General features: G+C 37.4%; 1 protein-coding gene across 5 annotated transcripts in view; it reads left to right on the forward strand.

Annotated features, from left to right (window-relative positions):
• Nucleotides 1–27,244, forward strand: part of SRGAP1 (SLIT-ROBO Rho GTPase activating protein 1) — a 387,180-nt gene that overhangs the window by 56,801 nt on the left and 303,135 nt on the right. The gene's annotated exons all lie outside the window — the stretch shown is intronic.

The raw sequence follows: 27,244 nt of genomic DNA on the forward strand, positions 1-27,244 counted from the left end.
ATTATGCCTCCCAATAATATACTAAACTTTTATTAAGCTATTTGTTATTAAGATTACATATAAAATGATAAATTGCCAACTTTGGCAGTTAAGTAGGTTGAGCTTATAAAAATAAATATTTTAGCCAAAAATTTACAATGTAGACAGTAGGAGTAGGCAGAATAATACCCCCCCAAATATTTGTATGCCGTAATCCCCAGAACCTGTGAATATGTTACTGTTTTAGTTTCCTGGGCTGCTTAAAGCAGATACCATGGCTTAAACAATGATAATTTATTTGCTTATGTTTAGTTTTCGGGAAAATGTCCAAATCAAGGCATCATCAAGTCAATGTTTTCTTTGCAAACACAAGCTTTTGGCGATGCTTAGCTCCTCTGCCACATGGAAGGCACATGGTAGCATCTGCTGATCTCTCTTTTCTTTTCTGGGTTTCACTGATTTCAGCTTCTTGCTTCCATGACTCTCTCTTCTCTTTCTGTGTTCATTCCATGTATAAAAAAAACTCCAATAAAAACCATCCTGAATGGGGTGGGTCACACCTTAACTGAAGTAGCCTCATCACAAGATCCTACTTAATAGTGGGGTTTTGCCCACAGGAATGGATTAACTTTAAGATCATGTTTTTCAGAGGTATATAGAGCTTCAAACGAGCCCAGTTACCTTATGTGGGTAAAACAGGTTTGCAGGTATGATTAAGGGTATAGACAATAAGATAGGGAGATGTACCTGGATAATCTGAATTTTCTCTGTACACCCAATTTAATCATGTGAATTCTTTAAGCTGAGAACCTTTCCTGACTGGGTTGGGAAATGGGATAGAAGGAGAAGGAGAGTTTTGAAGAAGGAGAGGGTCTTGACACACAACACAGCTGGTGGATTTGAAGACGAAGGAGGGTACCATGAGCCAGGGAACATGGGTGGATCTTTAGAAGTTGGGGATGGCTCTCGGCTGTCATTCAGCAAAGAGACAGGTATCTCAGTCTAGCAATCTCAGGACCTGAATTCTGCCAAGAACCTGAATGAGCAAGAAAACTGATCTTCAAATACAGCCTCCAGAAGGCAGCTCAGCCCTACAGACACCTTGGTTTTAATCCAGTGAAATCCATGTCAAACTTGTGACTGACAGAACTGTGCAATAACAAGTTTTTATTGTTCAAGCTTCTCACTTTGTGGTAGTTTTAAATAACAGCAATAAAAAATGAATACAGGTAGTCATTGGAAGTTACTGTTTAAGGTAAAACTATTCTTTGTTTCTAGCAGTCTGCGGAGTACCTTAACATCAGGCATAATTACATGGTTTTACATTATGGTGGTTTGAAGCTGTTTGTGCCCCAGAAAAACATGTTCTTAAATCTAATCTACTCCTGTGGGCATGAAGCCATGGAGTAGGACCTTTTGAAGAGGTTACTTCAGTTAATGTGCTTATGACCCAGCCCCATCAGGATGGGTCTTAATTCTCTTACTGGAGTCCTTTATAAACAAAATGAAATGAGAGATGAAAGAGAGATAGCCACAGAAGAAACAGCCAGAAGCTGAAATCAGTGCAACCCAGAGACACCGCCAAGTGCTTTGCCATGTGATAAACTAAGGACTAAGAATTGCTGGCAGCCAGCCCCAAAATGCCATAGTCTGCAGGGAGAAAGCATTGCCTTGATGATACCCAGATTTGAACTTTTAGCCTCAAAACTGTAAGCTGACAAATGCCTTTTGTTTAAGCCAACCCATTTCATGATATTTGGTTGAGCAGCCTAGGAAAAGTAAAACTTAAATTTCTAACCAAATTTCTTATAGTGGCCAAATAATAAAAATCCATGTGAACTTCATTAAAGGTATTTTTTGAGGTATATAATTTGTATTTTAATTTAGAAGTTGCCAGAATGCGATATACCAATACTGGAACAGTTTTTATAATGAGGAATTTAGCAAGTTACAAGTTTACAGTACTAAGGAAGTGAAAGTGTCCAAATTAAGGCACCAACAAGAGGTTACCTTCACTCAAGAAAGGCCTATGGGTCAGAAATACCTCTGTCAGCTGGGTAGTCACATGGCTGGCATCTGCTGTTTCCTTGCTCCTGGGCTCTATTGCTTTCAGCCTCTGTTCCTGCAGAGGTTCCTCACTTTACTTCTCCAAGGCTGGCTTTCATCTCTTGGCTTCCCTTATCTCTTTCCAGGTTTTGACTTGCTTAACATCTCATGGAGACAGACATCTGCTGGGCTCTAAGAATCTCCAAACATCTGTATCAGTCCTGCTGTGAAGCTTCTGTTGGCTCTCAGGCTTCTGTGTTTCTCTAACCTTGTCATTTCTGTTTCTCTCTCTAAAATATTTCCTCTTTTAAAGGATTCCAGTAATCTAATCAAGACCCACCTGGAATGGGTGGAGTCACATCTCCATCTAATCAAAAGTTACACCCACAGTTGGGTATGTCACATCTCTATGCGGTTTATCTAATGAGAAGGATCCATGTACATTATTGAATCAGGATTAAAAGAAATGGTTGCTCCCACAAGATTTAATCAGGATTAAAACATGGCTTTTCTAGGGCACATAATAGATTCAAACCAGCACAATTTGCATACACTAATTCACCCATTTTGAGTATCTAGTTCAGTGAATTTAATACATTTATAGAACTGTGCAGCCATCATTGCAGTCTGGGTTTAAAATATTTACATCTCACTGAAAAGGTCCCTCATGTATGTTTTTTTTTTTTTTTTTCAGTTAATTCCCAATCCCACCCCAACCCTAGGAAACCACTGCTCTGTTGTTTCTATAAATTTATGTTTTCTAGACATTTCATAAAAAGAATCAAATGATAGGTGGTATTTTGCAGCTGGCCTCTGACATTTAGTGTAAGGTTTTGAGGTTTTGCTGCATGTACCAGTAGTTTCTTTTAAATGCTGAATAGTATTCCACTGTGTGAATGTTATGTTTGTTTAGCCATTCAGCCATTGATGGACATTGGATTGTTTCCATCCACATTTATTTTGGTGTTTACCATCAAATTGATACCAAGTAACCATTGTGTTTCTAACAGTTATGATACAGGGCTTCTCAATTAGAGGTCCTTAAAATTATTTCCTATGGCCTTTAGTAGTAAAAGAGCCCTTCCACTATTTAAATTTAAGAAACACTGTTAAGATATGTAAGACTTATCAGCAGTATTTTAGTGCCTGGATTCACCTCCTCTTTAAAGTTTCAGATGTAAAAATACTTTTATCATTGTATTTATATGATTTGCCCACATAGTAAACAGTATGCCACTGAAAAAAATCTTACTTGTCTCTGTAAATTTAGTTAAGTTAGAGCAATAATCTGTTATTGTAATATGTATCATCAGGTGGGCCTCTAAGAGAATATTTATTCTGTATCAGAAATTCCTTAGGGGAAATTAGTTTATATTTTGTACTTTGCTGCAGTATATCTCATGGGCATTTATACTTATCCTCTGACCTACCTTGAATAGCCAAAAGAATGGATCCTTGCCAATAGAAGCTGATTTGGGATAATTTAAACCAAGGCAAGAAAAGGGGAATTTTGGGGAATTAATATTGTTCTAATAATGGAAGACATAATGGAAGGACAGTTGAACAGCCAGGAACTTGGATAGCTCTGGGGAGCAATGTAAAAAGAATTCAAGGATGGATAGTTCTGATACTGAAATCACTCACTTCTAAATGTCTTCAGTCCTTCTGTGATTCTGCTCAAAATCAAATTCCTGGGAGGTCAGTTGGCCTAACTTGGGTTACCTATTTATCCCTGAAGGGTTGAGTGTAGACATAAGAGCCCCACCTTGAGGAATCATCAAGCTCTCAAACTTATGTCTCTCTTTTTCCATTAGTACTTTACCTTTACCACATCTTCTCTATTTTTTTTTGGCATGGGTAGGCTCCAGGAATCGAACCCAGTCTCCAGTATAACAGGCTCTTCTCTATTTTGAAAATATTTTCTACTAAATACAGCTTGATCACCTAACTACCCCTCCCCCACTTCTTTTTCACAGTATTGTTGGGATATATTTCACAGACTATAAAATGCTAAGTATCTTGGTTTTTAGTATATTCAGAGTTATGCAGCTGCCACCATAATCTAATTTTAGAACATCTTCAACACCCCAAAAGAAACCCCTTACCCATTAGCAGTCACCCCCAATCCCCTCAACCCCCCCTCCCACCTCCATACACATACCACCCCAGCCCCAGACAATCACCAGTCTACTTTTTTTCTCTATAGATTAGTCTATTTTAGACATTTTACATAAATGGAGTCATGTAATATGCGGTCTTTTGTGACTGGCTTTATTTACTAAATATGTATTTTCAAGGTTTATCCACATTGTAGCATGAATCAGTATTTCACTCCTTTTTATGGCTGATAATATTCCATTGTATTTCTATACCACATTCTGTTTATCCATTCAGTAGTTGATGGATTTGGGTTGTCTCAATGTTTTGCAATTATGAGTAATGCTCCTGTGACCTCTTATGTGCAGATTTTTGTATGGACTTATGTTTTCATTTCTCTTGGGTGTGTACATATGTGCAGAACTACTGAAACATACAGTAACTCTCTATTTATCATTTTGAGGAATTGCCAAACTCTTTTGCAAAGAGACTGTACCATTTTACATTCCTACCAGCATTATATGAGAGTTCTAATTTCTCCATATTTTCACCAGTTACTATTATATAATTTTTCAATTTTAGCCTCCCTAGTGAGTATAAAGTGGTAACTTGTGGTTTTGATTTGCATTAATTTGCATTTTCCTAAGGACTAATGATGTTGAGCATCTTTTTATATGTGCTTTTTTTGGCTATTTGTATGTTTTCTTTGAAGAAATGTCTATTCAAATTCCTTTCCTATTTTTTTTTTATTAATTAACGGAAAAAAAGAAATTAACCCAACATGTAGAAATCATACCATTCTACATATGCAATCAGTAATTCTTAACATCATCACATAGATGCATGATCATCGTTTCTTAGTACATTTGCATCGGTTTAGAAGAACTAGCAACACAACAGAAAAAGATATAGAATGTTAATATAGAGAAAAAAATAAAAGTAATAATAATAGTAAAAAAAAAAAAAGAGCCTATAGCTCCGTTGCAGCTTCATTCAGTGTTTTAACATGATTACTTTACAATTAGGTATTATTGTGCTGTCCATTTTTGAGTTTTTGTATCTAGTCCTGTTGCACAGTCTGTATCCCTTCAGCTCCAATTACCCATTATCTTACCCTGTTTCTAACTCCTGCTGGACTCTGTTACCAATGACATATTCCAAGTTTATTCTCGACTGTCGGTTCACATCAGTGGGACCATACAGTATTTGTCCTTTAGTTTTTGGCTAGACTCACTTAGCATAATGTTCTCTAGGTCCATCCATGTTATTACATGCTTCATAAGTTTATCCTGTCTTAAAGCTGCATAATATTCCATCGTATGTATATACCACAGTTTGTTTAGCCACTCGTCTGCTGATGGACATTTTGGCTGTTTCCATCTCTTTGCAATTGTAAATAATGCTGCTATAAACATTGGTGTGCAAATGTCCGTTTGTGTCTTTGCCCTTAAATCCTTTGAGTAGATACCCAGCAATGGTATTGCTGGGTCGTATGGCAATTCTATATTCAGCTTTTTGAGGAACCGCCAAACTGCCTTCCACAGTGGTTACAACATTTGACATTCCCACCAACAGTGGATAAGTGTGCCTCTTTCTCCGCATCCTCTCCAGCACTTGTCATTTTCCGTTTTGTTGATAATGGCCATTCTGGTGGGTGTGAGATGATATCTCATTGTGGTTTTGATTTGCATTTCTCTAATGGCCAAGGACATTGAGCATCTCTTCATGTGCCTTTTGGCCATTTGTATTTCCTCTTCTGGTAGGTGTCTGTTCAAGTCTTTTTCCCATTTTGTAATTGGGTTGGCTGTCTTTTTGTTGTTGAGTTGAACAATCTCTTTATAAATTCTGGATACTAGACCTTTATCTGATATGTCATTTCCAAATATTGTCTCCCATTGTGTAGGCTGCCTTTCTACTTTCTTGATGAAGTTCTTTGATGCACAAAAGTGTTTAATTTTGAGGAGCTCCCATTTATTTATTTCCTTCTTCATTGCTCTTGCTTTAGGTTTAAGGTCCATAAAACTGCCTCCAATGGTACGTTTCATAAGATATCTCCCTACATTTTCCTCCAACTGTTTTATGGTCTTAGACCTAATGTTTAGATCTTTGATCCATTTTGAGTTAACTTTTGTATAGGGTGTGAGATATGGGTCTTCTTTCGTTCTTTTGCATATGGATATCCAGTTCTCTAGGCACCATTTATTGAAGAGACTGTTGTGTCCCAGGTGAGTTGGCTTGACTGCCTTATCAAAGATCAAATGTCCATAGATGAGAGGGTCTATATCTGAGCACTCTATTCGATTCCATTGGTCGATATATCTATCTTTATGCCAATACCATGCTGTTTTGACCACTGTGGCTTCATAATATGCCTTAAAGTCAGGGAGTGCAAGACCTCCAGCTTCGTTTTTTTTTTTTTCTCAAGATGTTTTTAGCAATTCGGGGCAACCTGCCCTTCCAGATAAATTTGCTTATTGTTTTTTCTATTTCTGAAAAATAAGTTGTTGGGATTTTGATTGGTATTGCATTGAATCTGTAAATCAATTTAGGTAGGATTGACATCTTAACTATATTTAGTCTTCCAATCCATGAACACGGCATGCCCTTCCATCTATTTAGGTCTTCTGTGATTTCTTTTAACAGTTTTTTGTAGTTTTCTTTATATAGTTTTTTTGTCTCTTTAGTTAAATTTATTCTTAGGTATTTTATTCTTTTAGTTGCGATTGTAAATGGGATTCGTTTCTTGATTTCCCCCTCAGCTTGTTCATTACTAGTGTATAGAAATGCTACAGATTTTTGAATGTTGATCTTGTAACCTGCTACTTTGCTGTACTCATTTATTAGCTCTAGTAGTTTTGTTGTGGGTTTTTCCGGGTTTTTGACGTATAGTATCATATCATCTGCAAACAGTGATAGTTTTACTTCTTCCTTTCCAATTTTGATGCCTTGTATTTCTTTTTCTTGTCTAATTGCTCTGGCTAGAACCTCCAACACAATGTTGAATAATAGTGGTGATAGTAGACATCCTTGTTTTGTTCCTGATCTTAGGGGGAAAGTTTTCAATTTTTCCCCATTGAGGATGATATTAGCTGTGGGTTTTTCATATATTCCCTCTATCATTTTAAGGAAGTTCCCTTGTATTCCTATCTTTTGAAGTGTTTTCAACAGGAAAGGATGTTGAATCTTGTCAAATGCCTTCTCTGCATCAATTGAGATGATCATGTGATTTTTCTGCTTTGATTTGTTGATATGGTGTATTACATTAATTGATTTTCTTATGTTGAACCATCCTTGCATACCTGGGATGAATCCTACTTGGTCATGATGTATAATTCTTTTAATGTGTTGTTGGATACGATTTGCTAGAATTTTATTGAGGATTTTTGCATCTATATTCATTAGAGAGATTGGTCTGTAGTTTTCTTTTTTTATAATATCTTTGCCTGGTTTTGGTATGAGGGTGATGTTGGCTTCATAGAATGAATTAGGTAGTTTTCCCTCCACTTCGATTTTTTTGAAGAGGTTGAGGAGAGTTGGCACTAATTCTTTCTGGAATGTTTGATAGAATTCACATGTGAAGCTGTCTGGTCCTGGACTTTTCTTTTTAGGAAGCTTTTGAATGACTAATTCAATGTCTTTACTTGTAATTGATTTGTTGAGGTCATTTATGTCTTCTTGAGTCAAAGTTGGTTGTTCATGTCTTTCCAGGAACCCGTCCATTTCATCTAAATTGTTGTATTTATTAGCGTAAAGTTGTTTATAGTATCCTGTTATTACCTCCTTTATTTCTGTGAGGTCAATAGTTATGTCTCCTCTTCCATTTCTGATCTTATTTATTTGCATCCTCTCTCTTCTTCTTTTTGTCAATCTTGCTAAGGGCCCATCAATCTTATTGATTTTCTCATAGAACCAACTTCTGGTCTTATTGATTTTCTCTATTGTTTTCATGTTTTCAATTTCATTTATTTCTGCTCTAATCTTTGTTATTTCTTTCCTTTTGCTTGCTTTGGGATTAGTTTGCTGTTCTTTCTCCAGTTCTTCCAAGTGGACAGTTAATTCCTGCATTTTTGCCTTTTCTTCTTTTCTGATATAGGCATTTAGGGCAATAAATTTCCCTCTTAGCACTGCCTTTGCTGCATCCCATAAGTTTTGATATGTTGTGTTTTCATTTTCATTCACCTCGAGGTATTTACTAATTTCTCTTGCAATTTCTTCTTTGACCCACTTGTTGTTTAAGAGTGTGTTGTTGATCCTCCACGTATTTGTGAATTTTCTGGCACTCCGCCTATTATTGATTTCCAACTTCATTCCTTTATGATCCGAGAAAGTGTTGTGTATGATTTCAATCTTTTAAAATTTGTTAAGACTTGCTTTGTGACCCAGCATATGGTCTATCTTTGAGAATGATCCATGAGCACTTGAGAAAAAGGTGTATCCTGCTGTTGTGGGATGTAATGTCCTATAAATGTCTGTTAAGTCTAGCTCATTTATAGTAATATTCAGATTCTCTATTTCTTTATTGATCTTCCGTCTAGATGTTCTGTCCATTGATGAGAGTGGTGAATTGAAGTCTCCAACTATTATGGTAGATGTGTCTATTTCCCTTTTCAGTGTTTGCTGTGTATTCCTCACTTATTTTGGGGCATTCTGGTTCGGTGCGCAAATATTTATGATTGTTATGTCTTCTTGTTTAATTGTTCCTTTTATTAGTATATAGTGTCCTTCTTTGTCTCTTTTAACTGTTTTACATTTGAAGTCTAATTTGTTGGATATTAGTATAGCCACTCCTGCTCTTTTCTGGTTGTTATTTGCATGAAATATCTTTTCCCAACCTTTCACTTTCAACCTATGTTTATCTTTGGGTCTAAGATATGTTTCCTGTAGACAGCATATAGAAGGATCCTGTTTTTTAATCCATACTGCCAGTCTACGTCTTTTGATTGGGGAATTCAGTCCATTAACTTTTAGTGTTATTACTGTTTGGATAATATTTTCCTCTACAATTTTGCCTTTTGTATTATATATATCATATCTGACTTTCCTTCTTTCTACACTCTTCTCCTTACCTCTCTCTTCTGTCTTTTCATATCTGACTCTAGTGCTCCCTTTAGTATTTCTTGCAGAGCTGGTCTCTTGGTCACAAATTCTCTCAGTGACTTTTTGCCTGAGAATATTTTAATTTCTCCCTCATTTTTGAAGGACAGTTTTGCTGGATATAGGAGTCTTGGTTGGCAGTTTTTCTCTTTTAGTAATTTAAATATATCATCCCACTGTCTTCTAGCTTCCATGGTTTCTGCTGAGAAATCTACCCATAGTCTTATTGGGTTTCCCTTGTATGTGATGGATTGTTTTTCTCTTGCTGCTTTCAAGATGCTCTCTTTCTCTTTGACCTCTGACATTCTAACTAGTAAGTGTCTTGGAGAATGCCTATTTGGGTCTAATCTCTTTGGGGTGCACTGTACTTCTTGGATCTGTAATTTTAGGTCTTTCATAAGAGTTGGGAAATTTTCAGTGATAATTTCTTCCATTAGTTTTTCTCCTCCTTTTCCCTTCTCTTCTCCTTCTGGGACACCCACAACACGTGTATTTGTGCGGTTCATATTGTCCTTGAGTTCCCTGATCCCCTGTTCAAATTTTTCCATTCTTTTCCCGATAGTTTCTGTTTGTTTTTGGAATTCAGATGTTCCATCCTCCAAATCACTAATTCTATCTTCTGTCTCTTTAAATCTGTCATTGTAGGTTTCCATTTTTTTTTCCATCTTTTCTACTTTATCCTTCACTTCCATAAGTTCTGTGATTTGTTTTTTCAGTTTTTCTATTTCTTCTTTTTGTTCAGCCCATGTCTTCTTCATGTACTCCCTCAATTTATCAATTTCATTTTTTAAGAGGTTTTCCATTTCTGTTCGTATATTCAGCATTAGTTGTCTCAGCTCCTGTATCTCATTTGAACTATTGGTTTGTTCCTTTGATTGGGCCATATTTTCAATTTTCTGAGCGTGATCCGTTATCTTCTACTGGCGTGTGGGCATTTAGTCAGATTTCCCTGGGTGTTGGACCCAACAGGTTGAAAGATTTTTCTGTGAAATCTCTAGGTTCTGTTTTTATTATTCTGCCCAGTAGGTGGCGCTCGTGGCACACAATTGTCTGCAGGTCCCCCCAGTAAAAGGTGCTGTGGGTCCTTTAACTTTGGAAAACTCTTGCTGTGGGGGAGGTTCGCCAGCCGAAGCGGCTTGGAAGAGTGCCAGCCGGCCCGGGGGTCCGAACGCGGGGAGGGTCGCTGGCCGCCGCAGCCCGGGAGAGCGCCTGTCCGAATTTCCTAGTCGGCCCGGGGCGCCAAGCGTGGCAGGAGGGCGCCAGCCGCCGTGGCCCGGGAGAGTGCACCGTTCCCAGCCGGACCGGGGAGTCACGTGTTTGGAAGGGACCCCCCCCCGGTCACCATTCTCCGCGGCCTGGGGATTTCCGATCCAATTCTCTCTGTTGGTCCGGGGGGCTGCGTGTCGTGGGGCGCCAGCCGCCGCGGCTTGAGGGGACCGCCTGCCCAATTCTGCCAGCTGGCCCGGGAAGGAGGAAGGGAGGGACTCCGGCCGCTTGCCTCCCCGCCTGGGGAAGCCTGCGCCCCTCAGCGATCTCACCGGAGCGGGTTCTCCCAGCCAGTCAGCTGTTCCAGGATGGGGTACGCTGTCTTTTTGATCTTTGTCGTGTCTCCAGGAGCTGTTCTATATCGTTTCTACTCCCCTAGTAGCTGTTCTGGAGGAGGAAAGGCGAGGATGGCAAGGCTGTCGAGGATGGTGGCGGAGGAGCTGGTGAAGGCGGAAGAGGGCACGGTGGTGGTTGGAGAGCCGCTGGAGTAGGAGGAGAAAGGGAAGGATAAGATGGCGGATAGAGCGCCACCAGAGCAGAAGGGGAAAGAGAAGGGCAAGATGGCGGCGGGAGCACCGCCGGCGGAGAAAGAGGAAGAGGAGGGCTAGATGGCGGCGGGAGCACCGCCGGCCCCTTTCCTATGTTTTAATTGAGTTCTTTTCTTCATTATTGAGTTGTAAGACTTCTTTAAATATTCTGGGTACAAGTATCTTGTCAGATACATGATTTGCAAGTATTGTCTCCTATTCTGTGGGTTATCATTTCAGTTTCTTGATGGTGTTCTGTGAGGCAGAAATATTTTTAATTTGAAGTCCAAATTTTCTATCTCTATATTTTTTGGTCTCTTGTACTTTTGGTATCATATCTAATGAACCAAGAATCACAAAGATTTACTCCTTTGCTAACCTATGATTCATTTTGAATTAATTTTTCTGCATGGTGTGAGGTAAGGGGTCCAAATTAATTCTTTTGCATGTGGATAGCTAATTGTCCTAGCACCATTTGTTGCAAAAACTAACTTCTCCCATTGAATGGACTTGACACCTTGTGAAAAATCAATGGACTTGGCACCCTGGTAAAAAATCAATTGACTGGTATAAATTAATTATACCAGTACCATAATGTTTTGATTACTATAGCTTTGTAGTAAGTTTTGAGATCAGAAGGTGTGAATCCCCAATTTGTTATTTTAAAGATTGTTTTGGCTATTCTGAGTTGCTTGAATTTCTATATAAATCTTAGGAGCTACTTGTCAGTTTCTGCAAAACAACAAACTAGCTGAGATTTTGATAAGGATCATATTGAATCTTTAGATCAGTTTGGAGATTATTGCCATCATAACATTAGTTTAGTCTTCAGTCCTATGAATATGACATGTCTTTCCATTTGTTTGGATCCTCTTTACTATTGGCCAACAATATTTTTGTGTGTTTCGCTGAGTAAGTATTGTACTGTTTTGTTAAAATTTTCCTACGTGTTTTATTCATTTTATTGCATAATATTATAATGGGATTATTTCAATTTCATATTGTTTATTGCTAGCATATAGAAATAAAATAGACTTTTGCTTATCAATCTTGTGTTCTGTCCCATTGCTGAACTCATTTTACTTCTTTTTTTTAACAACATAACTTCACAAAAGGAATCCAGTAACATCTGTCTATGTTCAGTCAATCAGCAAAAATTAATTGAGCATCTACTAAGTTGCAAAGGCATAAATGACTTGAGCCCTGTCCTCCTGATTCTTAATAATCTTTCTTAAATGTGGACAAGGCCCCACCTATGTATCCTATTTCATCTTTTACCACATCACTCAGTCCATCCCCAGACTGCTATCCCATCTTTTCATTCTATGCTCCAGTGGTATACTCTCTATTACCTCTTTGCAATTACATGCACTTTTTCCTTTTCCTGTAACAACTTCCCTATGTATCCTTCATTCTTGACTGTCTGTGACTTCCATAAGCAAATATAGGCATCCTTCTATATCTCTACTGTCTTTCTTCCACTATTGAAATTATAATATTATCCTGGAATTGTATGAGCAGTGCACCCTTGGGCTTCCCTTAAGTCATCTTTGAACCGATTTGTTCTTCCCATTTACTGTGTGCTAATAATTGCTTAAAAGAATGTACATTTTCTTGAGGAAAGGGTCTGTTTGCGCAGGTTTTGTTTTTGTTTTTTTTTTTAAATTTACTCTAGGGGGTCAAAAGCAGTGCTGCATAATCAAGAGACATTTTATTGCTTGACTGAATGATTGAATGACTGGAACAGTGTTAAGTTCAAAATCCAGTTTGAAGAATTGAGAAATGATTTTGGCAAGATTATTGCTGCCTAGCAGGTGTGCTTATTGCTAGATATTATTAGCAGGAAATTGTTTTCCTCAATCTCACTGGCAACCCAGTTATTTTAACTATATATGTCCATGCCTTCTGTCCTGGGTTTATTCCTACCTCAGGGACACTGATCATATAAACTACTGTCGTATTTTCTTTAGTTGGCTCTCCTTCCAACTCCACTTGATTCTTGAATAAATTTAGCATTCAAGGGTAACACAGTGTAAGCCTAAATCTTTCCCTCTCCTCTTCTGCCCTATTTTGAATATGCAAACTTTGGAAGCTGTGCCTCTCTTTCTAACTATAGAAATACTGGGTATTTTCAAACACATTGAAGACATGATAAATGGAACCTTACAGTAGTGTTTTAGTAATATTTACAAGACAAGGTAGCAAAGCAGAATTGAGAGATCAAAAAGTATAATGAAAATAGATATGGGTGGAGAGGTGTTGGACTGTAATAAAATTTTCTCTTGTGCTTTTATATTGCCTCTGCAGCTGATGGTAAAACCAGTATAATTTTTTGCCTTTAAGGGACAATACTTGTACTAATTTCTTCGAGGTCAAGTCTTTTGACAGCCGAGTGGAGAGGTCAGCCCAGCCTGGTCTTAAAGGGCCTCTTCCAGTGTTAAAAGACCTTTAATTTGTCTTGACAACTATAGGATGAAGATGTGGAGGTTTGGGGGAACAGGAGAGAAAGGACTTGGTGTCGGAAACAATACCCGGTGTTTAAACATCCTTGCCTCTGAATGTCTTAAAGCATCTGCTGATCAGCTTGCTGGCTGGCAACATATGAGGCTGCCTTAGTTCTGTCTCTGTAATTTGTGACAATACTGGGGAGCTCATATACCCATCCATGTAATGTTGTTTTGTCTAGGCGGCTGCGCCCTAAGACAATCTCCCTGAAAAGACTTTGCTAGATTTGACTGTTACCAGCACGACAGCTGCTAAATTAAGATAAACTCTTACATTCCTGACTCAGAATTACTATACCCCCTTCTAAGCCTTCTGTGTGAAGCGACACCGTGTTACCTATTCGATAGTCCCAACTGTCAAATGCTCTGTGAACTCTAGACAACATCGCAGATTTTAAAATATTTAAGCATCACCCTGATTACATTTCTAAGAGGTGCTGAATGTTTTAAATAAAGCCTGCCTAAACAGTCTTGTCTCATTCTGGTTTCCTCTCATAGAGGAAATGTCTTCCAGTATCCCCAAACTACTGGCTTCTAATTTTAGGAATAACTAAGGTAGGATTAGTATGTAAAATAAGCTCTTCTCTATTGATTTTCTTCAGTTATTTTACTCTGGGGGCCTATAATTAGCTCTGTTTTCTCCACTTGTAATTAGCTCTTGTTTTCTCCACTGGTTTTAAATTGATGTTGGAGAAATAATGAATGAAATGTACAGGGTTTGAAATTAGGGAACCTACTGAGGTCCTACATGGATAACTACATAAATGAGCCTGGATTGGGGGTGGGAGGGTATTATATGTATTTCCATTTCCTTTTATTATTTTTTTTTTTTTTATTTATTTATTTTTTTTTTATTTTTTATTATTTTTTTTTTTTTTAAAGGAAAGACAGAGAGAAGGAAGGAAGGATAGAAGGAAGGAAGGAAGGAAGAAAGGGAAACATTTTTTCTTGTTTTATTGTATTCTGTTTCTCCGTTTTTGTTACATGGGCTGGGGCCGGGAATCGAACCGAGGTCCTCCGGCATAGCAGGCAAGCACTTTGCCCGCTGAGCCACCGCGGCCCGCCCCCTTTTATTTTTAATAATACTAATAACTCAGTGACACTTATTGAGCACTGATTATTTGACAGGCACGGTTCTGCGTGTTTTACTTGTATTAACCCATTTAATCCTTATGATAACCCAGTGAGGTAGGCACTGTCACTATCTCTATTTTAATGTTAAGCAAATAGGAAGGTTAATCATTTCCAAGGTCTTGGAGAAAGTAAGTCAGTGCTAGGCAGAGCTCACATTCTTTACCACTAAACTATCCTGAAAGGAGAGATGGAAAAAGAAAAATGAAAACAAAACAATAGGAGAAATATAAACTGTACTCTTTACCACCAGAAAACTCTAATTCTGGCAGGATAGGAATGTTTTTTCGCCATTTTAGAAGTAGTCCAGCTCTGCATGGCCATGATGAGGGTTCATGAAGGAAGTCATATAAACATAAGGTGGATTTAATGAGCCCCACCCAGACAGATTAACTTTACTATGACTATGGCTAGAGTTTTTTTTTTTTTTTTTTTTTTGTAACAAGAGAATACCAGTAGGAAAATGAGTTACTTTCCTTTTTCAGTCCTCTTATGAAATTTCACCAAGAGGGGCACTACTCTAAGGTTCAGAAGACCCTCTTTGATCTGCCTCCTCCCTTACTTTATTATATGGAAATTCTTGTTTTCCTTCTTCTATGCTTTGCTTGTGTGGCTCCTTCTACCTGAAATAATGTTCTTTTTATTCCTCACTGCATATTTCTAGCAAGCCCTACTCCATTGCTTTTTTGTTTGTTTGTTTGTTTTCCATTGTTGTTTAAAAGATGCAGTTCATGGGTCACATATTTTGAAGATGCTTATCTTATATTAATTTTGTCTTTCCCCCCATAAACTGATCACTCCCAGGTAAGGGGCAGCAACTTGTATAGTTTTCTTTTTCTTTAGGTCTCTGTGTTGCTTCATTGCAGTCTTCATATGTTATGGGTATTCCATAAGTACAAAAACTGAAAGTAAGTATTTAGGAACTTTTAAGCAATTTGACAGAGTAATTTAAATTAGGGGCATTTTTATGTCATGTCATTTTTCTAGTATTTTGATTTAGTTTGCAAAAGTGTTAGTCTTTGGAAGATTCAAATTGAAAAAAAAAAAAAAGCTAGTCCTTTATCACAGTTTGAGAAGCACTATTTATCATTTTTCCCCATCTGTTCCCTGTACTAGACTCTAAGCACCTTAAAACCAAGGTTTGTCTTTGCATGAACAGTAGTCTTGCATATATAATAATGAATTTGGCATCCAAAACAATGAAACTGCAACTCTCATAAAAGTGTTCTCATACTCATCATTTGTGCCTTTTAAAAGGCTGAATCATACTGTTGCATGCATCTATCATTGCACTTCCCATATAGTACTGTAATTATCTGTTTATGGCCTGCCTTTCCCACTAAAAAGTCTAAAGGTAGTTAAGACCAGGTCTTAATCACTTTTGTATCCCAAATGCTTACAGCAGCTCCTGGTACAAAATGAATGCTCAGTAACTGTTAATTGAATGAACAAATGACTGAATGGATTTTAGAAGTTTTTCTATTTCTTTTGTATTTAGTGACCTCACTTGATGCATTAATTCACAGGACCCCAGATGTCTGATGGTTTTAAAATTACAGAGAAAATGTTTAGAAGAGATCCAGAAAAATTCATTTGCCAATGGTTGACCCTTAATAAAATCTATAACCTCAATTTAATATTTTTTAAAATAGGAATTACCAGCATAAATTTAGGTAGTAGTGTTTTTTTTATGTAAGTAAAATAGGATTTCCATTTTGATTTTTGCTTATTACTTGTGCTGATTAAAACCTATCCCACAGCCCCATCCTGTTTTCTCGGTCACATTATTGTAGTGGAACTGTACAGGCACACTCTCCTTCACAGATTTGAATTTTGGTATTTATCCTTGAGTTGCTCATCTTTTTAAAAAATATGTAGCTAAAGGAAGACCCTACAAGCTTCTCTAAATTTGTTACCTATGATTCATTTGCTATACATGTGTTTTTAATATCACATTTTTCTTTTAGATGTTTTTCCTGTTTACCAGATCTACTTAATTAGGACTTTGAAAATCCCCTGAAGGAATCTGTTCAGTAATTTACATTTGAATTCTAGATTTTCTACAAAGCTTCTACCTTGGTTGGAGCATGTTAAGATTGTTTTTGGAGGCTGAATTTGAGCCGTCCCTGGTTATTGGGAAGGAGCAGTAACAGTCACTACTTGGATTTGTTTTAGTTTACTCAAGTTTTTCCCTCTTGCAAATTTGTAAGAAATAGTCATTATGAAATAATTTCAGTATTTGAAATATGAATAGTAACTGCAGATTCAAATAAAAGTATATTTATATTAACTTTAGGAAAAATATTAAAGTTGCATAAATTTAAAAATTTATCTTGAGACATTCCAAGCCAATAGTTTATTATATAAGCAGCATAAAATGAAACAACCAGGTTGGATGTTTTTGTCAGTGTTCAGTTTCTTCTAGGGCGGATTAGTGTTTTTGAAAGAGGAGAGGTAGGCAGGGCTGACTGCCATTTGAATAATTTGCTTTCAGGGAAAATAGGAAGCATAAAAATATAAATGGTATTCCTAATGGACTGCCAAATGTTATAACCCAAATAAAAGTATTTCCAGAGGAACCAAAAGAATGGAGGCATTCTGTGTGTATGGAATATAATGTGATAAAAAAAAAAATATATATATATATATATATATATATGAGCAGATTGCATTCGTGGAGAAAGAAACTATGTGTAAGGGGAAAACAGCTAATAAAGAAGAGACGAGAGAATAAAAGCAGCAGTCCACATTTTGAAGATTTTTAGCTGGGGACACTGAGTGATCATAGCAACCATCTCCCAGGAGACTGATGGAAATCTGAAATTCGCTGAGGTCACACAGGCACCCAGAGAAATTCCATATTGATTAACAACTTCTAGATGTGTTTTTCTCTCTTCACTTTCAATGCCGCCAACCTTTTAAGTAACGTTTATTAGGAGGATAAAGAAAAACCAAATGCGATTTGCCCTGAAGAGAGAAAGTAACTCTCAGAACAGAAAACTCTGCTCAAAACGTTGTGAGCAGCCTTTCACTAAATTTGTAAAGCCATTCAGAAACTTGGATATTAATGAAGTGAGAAGTTCCTAGGATTAAATGCAAGCCTCGGTCGTTGGTGGTAGTGATAATTATTGTTTCATTGAAAAAGATGCAAGTTTAAATTCTGGGCTTGCAAGCAAAAATCTCAGGAAAAGTTCCCTAGTAATCCTTTATTACAAATCAGGCAGATCTCCACCATTCAGGGCTCCTCTCTTTTCTAATTCTCCCATACTGCTTGTTCTGCAAGGGAGTTGTTTGGGTGGTGGTGAGAAATTATGTGCCTCCAAGAGGAACCATGGTTTCCTTGCTTCATTCAGTCAGTAAACCTTTATTGGTTGTCTGCAGCTGCCCAGCCAGCACAGTGCCAGATACTAGGAAAACAAATGTCACCCGTGGTCTCAAGATGCTAAAAATTTAATGGAGAGATGGACAAAATAAAAATGAAAGCTGTAATTAAATGGTTTAACAAGCACACACAAAATGTTACGGGCATAGAGGGGCTGGAAGGAAATGATGGGAGAGTCTAAGAAATTCCAAGAGGAAGTTGTGTCTGTGTTGAAGGACAAGAAGGGGGATGAGGTGCCATGTGGGATGTAAAAGGCATGGGATTTGAGACAGGTCTGGGCTTTGTGTGCAGCCCAGTAGATTGATGTGAAGTAGTCAGGGTGTAGGATGTGACAAAAGGTATGTCCCTTTCCTCAGTCCCTATCTCCCAACGAACTCCTTTTAATTTATTTGCACTTGGCTTATTCTAGGGTAATAGTAGTTTGGATTGGAGAGTTGCATGCCCGGTTCTATGACATGATGAGATCAGACCATTTGGAACTACTGATGCTTACTCCTAGGGACCGCGTGGATTGGATTGTTGACATGTGCTCTGGTCTCACCTTGATCCACAAGGTCAGATTATAATTATCATGTGTTCACTTTCAGGGGTCTAACTTGTGGGAGTTAATCAAATTACAAGCTTTATACCCCCTTAGTGGAATTATTATAAAGAGTAAATTAGCATATATGTGTAAAGCACTTAGGACAAATACTACCTGATACATAGTAAACTGAATAAAATGGTAGCTATTATTGTTGCTGTTTTGAATCATTGTTATTATTTATCTGGGATTTTCCCAAGTCTTTAGAGGCCCTGGGGGTGTCCTCTGGGTATGGAGCCTGCCCTGAACTGCAGCAGATCTCCCAGAAAGATCTAGAGCTCTCTAAGAGGGTTGGGTTGATCTATAGGGTGGGATGCCCTATTTTCCAGGATGTCATAGCTGTTGTCCAAGATGGACAATGTGGGTCCATTCACTGAGGAGTTTGATTTTTATTATTAGTGTGCTGGCGGTACTGTAAAGTGTGGTCATTTTGAAGTAAAAGTGTTGTGAGAGTCATTTTTAGAAAGGACTACGGTTTTGTAGCAATAAAGGCCCTGGGGTTTACTATGTATAAAATGTCATTGTTTTAGTTTCCTTTGGCTGTTCAAGGAAATATCATGCAATGGGTCATCTTAAACAATGATATTGGCTCATGGTTGTGAGGTTAGGAAAAAGTCCAAGTCAAGGCATTATCAAAGGTGATGCCTTATACCTGAAAACAAAGCATTCTGGGACTGGCTGCCAGTGATCCTTGGCCCTTAGCTTGTTCTATGGCAAGGCACATGATGACCTTTTCTAGCCTCTCCAATTCTCTTCTGGGTTCCAGTGACCTTCAGCTTCTAGCTGTTCCCTCTATGGCTTTCATTGCAATTATAAAGGACTCCAGTAATAGAAATAAGACTTATCCTGATGGAGATTGGCCACACCTTAACTGAAATAACTTCATCAAAAGATGAATAACATGTCTTTCTGGGCAACATACAGATCAGTCATAAAGACAGATATTTCTTTTTTTTTGGTTTTGTTTTGCTTTAAAAAGATGTATTGCAGTAGATAGTGCAAGTCTACCCTCAAGAATTGCTAGTGATTATTTGAACATGATGTCTGCTCCAGAACTGACCCAGGTCCAAAGTTAAAAGCAATTTACACCAAGTCTGCTTTTTGGAATTCTTGTATACATTGACTTCATAAACTAACTTTATGTTAGTTTATGGTAATTGAGGAATTATCAAGATATGTGCATGTTCTTTAGAATACAGAATACCTTCGATCAGTGGCAGATACTATTTTCATCTTGCTGGTCTCCTAAATTGGTGGTGAGGGCAGATCCAAGATTATATTGTGCCATTTCCACTGGAAGTTTGGTGGTTATAAGATTTTCCTGACACATCTTTTTAGTCTGACCAAACTGCAGAAATAACTATATGAGTCCATATTGGTCCATTTTAAAACAGGCTGTGGAGAAAATTTGTCATAGAAAAACTGGCTAAAGAATTCAGATTGTTTACAGCCACTAAGATGGTTTGTTTACCAATAAAAGACATTTTTTATGGGGAGAAATATGTTTTTGTGCATAATAAAATAATAATAGCAACAATAATAATTTTGTTTTGGGCATGGTGCTAAATTCCTTTTTTAATCATCACAGCTACCCAATAAACATGTTTTATAGTTGAGGAAACAGATCCAGTGAAATAAAAACTCTTGCTCAGGGTTACCCAGCTAAGAAGGGTAGAGAGCCTGGATTTGAACCCAGAAATGTCTAACTCTGAAGTCCCTACACTAAACCTTTCATGCTATATTGCTTCATTTTGCTACTTAGGTCATTTGTTCCTTTGTACCATAAATATTTATCCCATATGCCAGCTATGGGTCTAAGCTCTGGGGATATGGTTGTGGACAAGAATGGCAGAGACTCCACAGATACAGAGTTTGTAGTCTAGTGGGAGAGACTCATCATAAACAAGAAAATGAATGTGTGCATACATATACATTCCAGGCTGCTGTCCTGCCCTATAGATTTCAGACCTGCCAGCCCCCATGATGGTAGGAACCAGTTCCTTAAACGAAATCTCTTTATTCACATACAGATAGATCTTATTGCTTTTGGTTTCTCTGGAGCCCCCACTCTGGAGACATCTTGGTTCAACAATGACTTTAAATCTTGTAACATTTAATAATATATATGTTAGCATTTTTGTAAGTTATGAGATATAACAATAAAACAATAAAATATCTGTGAGCCTACCACATTACTGATTCTGTTGCATCTTCCTGTGCTGTTCTACTCTATCCATCTACCTGCCTATCCTTTAAAGCAGCTACTTCCTAAATTTTATGTTTACCTTTCTTTGGCTTTATATATGTATAAATACAATATATAAATAATAGTGTTATCACTTATGGATATATCCATAAATACTATATTGTTTAGTTTTGCTTTATAAAAGTAGTGTCATTGTTCCATGTTGCTGCATGTAGCATTCATTTTAACAGCTGATTTATATTCTGTTGGATGAATGTGGAAAATCAGTTGATTCTTTGCCCATTGATGAACATCAGGATGGTTTCCAACTATTTTCTATTTGAACAATAGTGCTCTGAACATTTTTCTATGTCTCTGGATGTACATGTGCATCACATTTCCCTACATGCGAGTGGAATTTCTGGGTTATAGGATATGTCAAAGTTCAACTTTACATGATAGTACCAAATTGTTTTCAAAGGGGTGGGACCAGTTTATATTCCCAACCAAAGTGATTAAGAATCCCAAGTGATCTACTTTTCATTAACACTTGGTATTATGTCATCTTAATTTTTGCCAGCCTAATGGGTTGGGTGTAAAATGGTATTTCATTATGGTCTTCATTGCATTTCCTTGATAACTAATGAGATTGAGCCTCTGAGGATGTGATTCTTAGGCAGAAACTTGAAAGAAGTAAAGGAACAACCCATATGAAATGTGAAGCTGTTGTGGTAGAAAATTCCATGGCAGATTTCCAGAGGCTGAAACCACCCTGAAGTGTCTAGATACAATGGTGAGAGGGCCGTTGTGAGTAGACATGAGAGAGCTAGAGGAGAAGAGGTCAGGGAGGCATGGGCCAGATTTCCTAGAAAGGTCATGGTAAATATCATAATTTAGATTTTATTTTAAGAGTTATGAGAATCCTAGGAGGGATGCAAGAAGGAAAGGGACATGATTCAGTTAACATTTCTAAAAGATCACTCCAGCTTCTATGTGCAGAGACAGTTGGGAAGTATTCAGTAGTTAAGCTAGAGATGATTGTGACTTCTATCAGGGTGTTAGCAGAAAAAGGAGTTTAGAAGGTAGGTTCAGTATGTAATTTGAAGGTAAGTCCAGTAAGACCTCTTGATGGTTTAGATAGGGGTATGGAGGAAAGAGAGAAATTAAGTATGATATCTAGGCTTGGGGTGAGTAACAGGGCATGTAGGTACATTGATTGAAATGAGGAAGACCTTGGGGAGAATAAGAACTTTTGGGAGAAAACAAAAATTTGTTATATGGAGAATATATATTATATATGTGGCAATGCTACTCACTAATATTAATTAGTGGCAATGCTAATTAACAGGAGATAATCTGTTGATTATCTCCAAAGTACCTCCAATTAAACATATACAAAACTGAGCAAGTACAATTTGATGAGGTCTTATTATGAAAATAGTTTAAATTCAATGAAATAAAATTATGGTTGTTGCACCTCATCTCCTGTGTCCTTGTTATGATGGCCTCATAACATGAGTCAGGGAATGTTATCTCTTTTTCTGGTCTTTGGAAGAAATTGTGTAACATTGGCAGTATTTCTTCCTTAAAAGTTTAGTAGATTTTGTAGCCATTTGGGATTAAAGTTTTTTTTGTGGAAAGGTTTTTTAATTATAGATTCAATTTCTTTAATAGTTATAAGATTATTCCCATTTTTTCCATTGCTTTTTGTGACCATTTAGAGAACTGTGATCTTCTAGAAATTTATCCATTCTGTCTGTATTTTCAAATGTATATGCATAAATTTGTTCTTTATATCCTCTTATGATCTTCTTAATACTGAAGAATCTGTTATGTTCCCTTTTTTAATTTCTGACATTAATTCCTGGTTGAAACATATTTTCTTTTTTTTCTTGGAGTCTGTTCATATTTGGATTGATTGCTTTCTAGGATTGTAGCACAACAATCTGGGCTTGCTTTTCTTATATCTGCCCCCTTTAAAAAAACCCAGAATAATTATAGTTATACACTATGATGTTAACTTTCAGGGAATCTGGGTGAAAGGTATAAGGGAATTCTCTGTACTATCTTTACAACTCTTCTGTAAGTCTAAAGTTATTCCAAAATAAAAAGCTTAAAAATACCTGGAGGTGGGGTTGGAAATTGAGCAGGTGCGATTTCCTTTCATGCGTGGTCCTTTTCCTTTTCTCGGTGAATGGTAGCTGATCCATCCGGTTGATCCAAGCCAAAAATGTGGGAGTTGTTTCTGCCACTCCTTCTGACTTATCAGCATCACCGCTCCATCACTACATCCTGTCATTTTTACCCCACCCCCTAAAATTTTGGAATCTTTTCCGTTCTCTTCATTTGCCTCACACCCACCTTCGTCCTAGCCGCCATCAGTTTTCACCAGGAATCCTGTGATAGTCTCCTAACTCCATTTGCTTTAGCCCTGCTCCAGTCTGTTCTCTACTCTGCAGCCAGCTCATATTATCCTACCATATTAGCCTTCAGAGACCTTCTTATTGCTCCTAGGATAAACCTGTAATATGACTAAAGGTCATAGATGAGCAGGCTCCTGTCCATGTCTCTAGTCTCAGCTCTAGCTGTTCCCCCCACTGCCTGGGCATCTCTCAATTCCTTGAAGGCAACAGGCTCTTTCCCTCTTTGGGCCTTTGTACAGGCTCTTGCTGGAATGTTACCTCCTCTCCCCCTAAATAATGTCATCCTTCAGATTTTAGCTCAGATAATACTGTCTTAGAAAGACATTTGTACTTCTAAGTGGCACTGCCCTCCTTCTCTCCTACCCCTGCTACAACTAGATTGTTTCCCTGCTATATGTTCTTAAAAAATGTAATTTTATGCTTTTCTTTCATAGTAGTGCTGGTTTGAAACTGTTGTGTACCCCAGAAAAGCCATGTTCTTTAATCCTCATTCAATATTGTTGGGTGGGGTTTTTTCAATGTTGTTTCCATGAAGATGTGACCCACCCAATCGTAGGTGGGACCTTTGATTAAGTGGTTTCCATGGAGATGTGTCTCCACCCATTCAAGGTGGGTCACTTACCAGAGTCCTTTAAGAGGGAAAATTTTGGAAAAAACTTCAGCACTGACACAGGCAAAGATGTTTGGAGATGCAGAAAGAAAATGTCCCTGGGGAAGTCATTTGAAATGAGAAGCTGGGAGAGAAAGTTTATCAGACATTGCAGGTTCCTTCCTGGCTGACAGAGAAACCCCGAATACCCCCAGGGAAGCTGTTTGAAGCCAGAAGCCAAAGGACCAGGAGATGCCAGCCATGTGCCTTCCCAGCTGACAGAGGTATTCTGGGCCCATTGGCCTTACTTGAATGAAAGTTATCTTTTTTCTGAATGCTGTAGTTTGGACATTTTTGTGGCCATAGAACTGTAAACTTGTAACTTAACAAATTCCCTTTATACAGGCCAACCTATTTCTGGTATATTGCATTTCTGGCAGGATTAACAAACCGAAACAGCACTTTTCACAGTATGTGTTTATGTATTTATTTGTGTAGTTATTTAATAGCTCTCTCCTTACCTAGAATGTACCATGAGTCTCATAAGACTATTTAGTGCATTAAAGATAGCTTCAGGTCTAGCATATTGTCTGACTCTTATATAAAAGACATTTAATAATCATTTCTTGACTTTATCAATGAAAGGGGAAGGGAAAACCCATGTTCAAATATCAGAATTGAGTTTTTTAATCTTTTCCAAGAGAAATTTTTATTATTGTGTAGATTTTTTCAAACTTGCTTGAAAATTTCCTAGTTCTGCCTTAGATTTCTTCAGCTATCCCAGCTCTGTATCTAGTGCATTCACTATTTGCTGCAGATGAAATAAAGACTCAATTATTTCTCAAAATAGGTTCTCAATTGAATTTAAGGAACTCATACATGGATAGGAATTTAATCTCAAAATTCATTATTCCAAAGCAAATGTCCAGATATAAAGAGTGATAGTAGTAAACAATAAGTATTTGAACAGCATTTAGGAATTATTTTTGCACACCCAATGCCATTTGATTTTCACAACAATATTATGAGGTGACTTAGGTGGACTCTGTTATTCCCATTATCAAGTGAGGAAATCAAGTTCAGAGAGGTTAAGTGACTTGTCCAAATTCACACAGGTAGTAACATAGATTCAGAGCTTAGGTTCAGAGCCAGACCTTTAGGGATGCTGCCCTGTTAGGGCTGCCCAGGAGTGAATGAAGTTTCTCTTCACCTAGCATGTTACTTTATTAAAACCATTCAGATACTCTCTGTTACATACACAATTAAAGTATAGGCCCCCAAACTGCCTTCCACAGTGGTTGCACCCTTTGACATTCCCACCAACAGTGGATAAGTGTGCCTCTTTCTCCGCATCCTCTCCAGCACTTGTCATTTTCTGTTTTGTTGATAATGGCCATTCTGGTGGGTGTGAGATGATATCTCATTGTGGTTTTGATTTGCATTTCTCTAATGGCCAGGGACATTGAGCATCTCTTCATGTGCCTCTTGGCCATCCGTATTTCTTCTTCTGGTAGGTGTCTGTTCAAGTCTTTTTCCCATTTTGTAATTGGGTTGGCTGTCTTTTTGTTGTTGAGTTGAACAATCTCTTTATAAATTCTGGATACTAGACCTTTATCTGATATGTCATTTCCAAATATTGTCTCCCATTGCATAGGCTGTCTTTCTACTTTCTTGATGAAGTTCTTTGATGCACAAAAGTGTTTAATTTTGAGGAGCTCCCATTTATTTGTTTCTTTCTTCAGTGCTCTTGCTTTAGGTTTAAGGTCCATAAAACCGCCTCCAGTTGTAAGATTCGTAAGATATCTCCCTACATTTTCCTCTAACTGTTTTATGGTCTTAGACCTAATGTTTAGATCTTTGATCCATTTTGAGTTAACTTTTGTATAAGATGTGAGATACGGGTCTTCTTTCATTCTTTTACTTATGGATATCCAGTTCTCTAGGCACCATTTATTGAAGAGACTGTTCTGTCCCAGGTGAGTTGGCTTGACTGCCTAATCAAAGATCAAATGTCCATAGATGAGAGGGTCTATATCTGAGCACTCTATTCGATTCCATTGGTCGATATATCTATCTTTATGCCAATACCATCCTGTTTTGACCACTGTGGCTTCATAATATGCCTTAAAGTCCGGCTTCGCTAGACCTCCAGCTTCGTTTTTTTTCCTCAAGATGTTTTTAGCAATTCGGGGCACCCTGCCCTTCCAGATAAATTTGCTTATTGGTTTTTCTAATTCTGAAAAATAAGTTGTTGGGATTTTGATTGGTATTGCATTGAATCTGTAGATGAGTTTAGGTAGGATTGACATCTTAATTATATTTAGTCTTCCAATCCATGAACACGGTATGCCCTTCCATCTCTTTAGGTCTTCTGTGATTTCTTTTAGCAGTTTTTTGTAGTTTTGTTTATATAGGTTTTTTGTCTCTTTGGTTAAATTTATTCCTAGGTATTTTATTCTTTTAGTTGCGATTGTAAATGGGATTCGTTTCTTGATTTCTGCCTCAGCTTGTTCATTACTAGTGTATAGAAAAGCTACACATTTTTTAATGTTGATCTTGTAGGCTGCTACTTTGCTGTACTCATTTATTAGCTCTAGTAATTTTGTTGTGGATTTTTCTGGGTTTTCTACGTATAGTATCATATCGTCTGCAAACAGTGATATTTTTACTTCTTCCTTTCCAATTTTGATGCCTTGTATTTCTTTTTCTTGTCTAATTGCTCTGGCTAGAACCTCCAACACAATGTTGAATAATAGTGGTGATAGTGGACATCTTTGTCTTGTTCCTGATCTTAGGGGGAAAGTTTTCAATTTTTCCCCATTGAGGATGATATTAGCTGTGGGTTTTTCATATATTCCCTCTATCATTTTAAGGAAGTTCCCTTGTATTCCTATCTTTTGAAGTGTTTTCAGCAGGAAAGGATGTTCAATCTTGTCAAATGCCTTCTCTGCATCAATTGAGATGATCATGTGATTTTTCTAAACAAACCGTGGTATATACATATGATGGAATATTATGCAGGTTTAAGACAAGATAAACTTATGAAGCATGTAATAACATGGATGGACCTAGAGAATATTATGCTGAGTGAGTCCAGCCAAAAACTAAAGGACAAATACTGTATGGTCCCACTGATGTGAACGGACATTCGAGAATAAACTTGAAATATGTCATTGGTAACAGAGTTCAGCAGGAGTTAGAAACAGGGTAAGGCAATGGATAATTGAAGCTGAAGGGATACAGACTGTGCAACAGGACTAGATACAAAAACTCAAAAATGGACAGCACAATAATACCTAATTGTAAAGTAATCATGTTAAAACACTGAATGAAGCTGCATCTGAGCTATAGGGTTTTTTTTTGTTTTTGTTTGCTTGTTTGTTTGTTGTTGTTGTTTTTTACTATTATTACTACTTTTATTTCTTTTCTTTATATTAA

This window comes from Tamandua tetradactyla, chromosome 7, assembly GCF_023851605.1.
Source record: "Tamandua tetradactyla isolate mTamTet1 chromosome 7, mTamTet1.pri, whole genome shotgun sequence".
Classification (NCBI taxonomy): domain Eukaryota; kingdom Metazoa; phylum Chordata; class Mammalia; order Pilosa; family Myrmecophagidae; genus Tamandua; species Tamandua tetradactyla.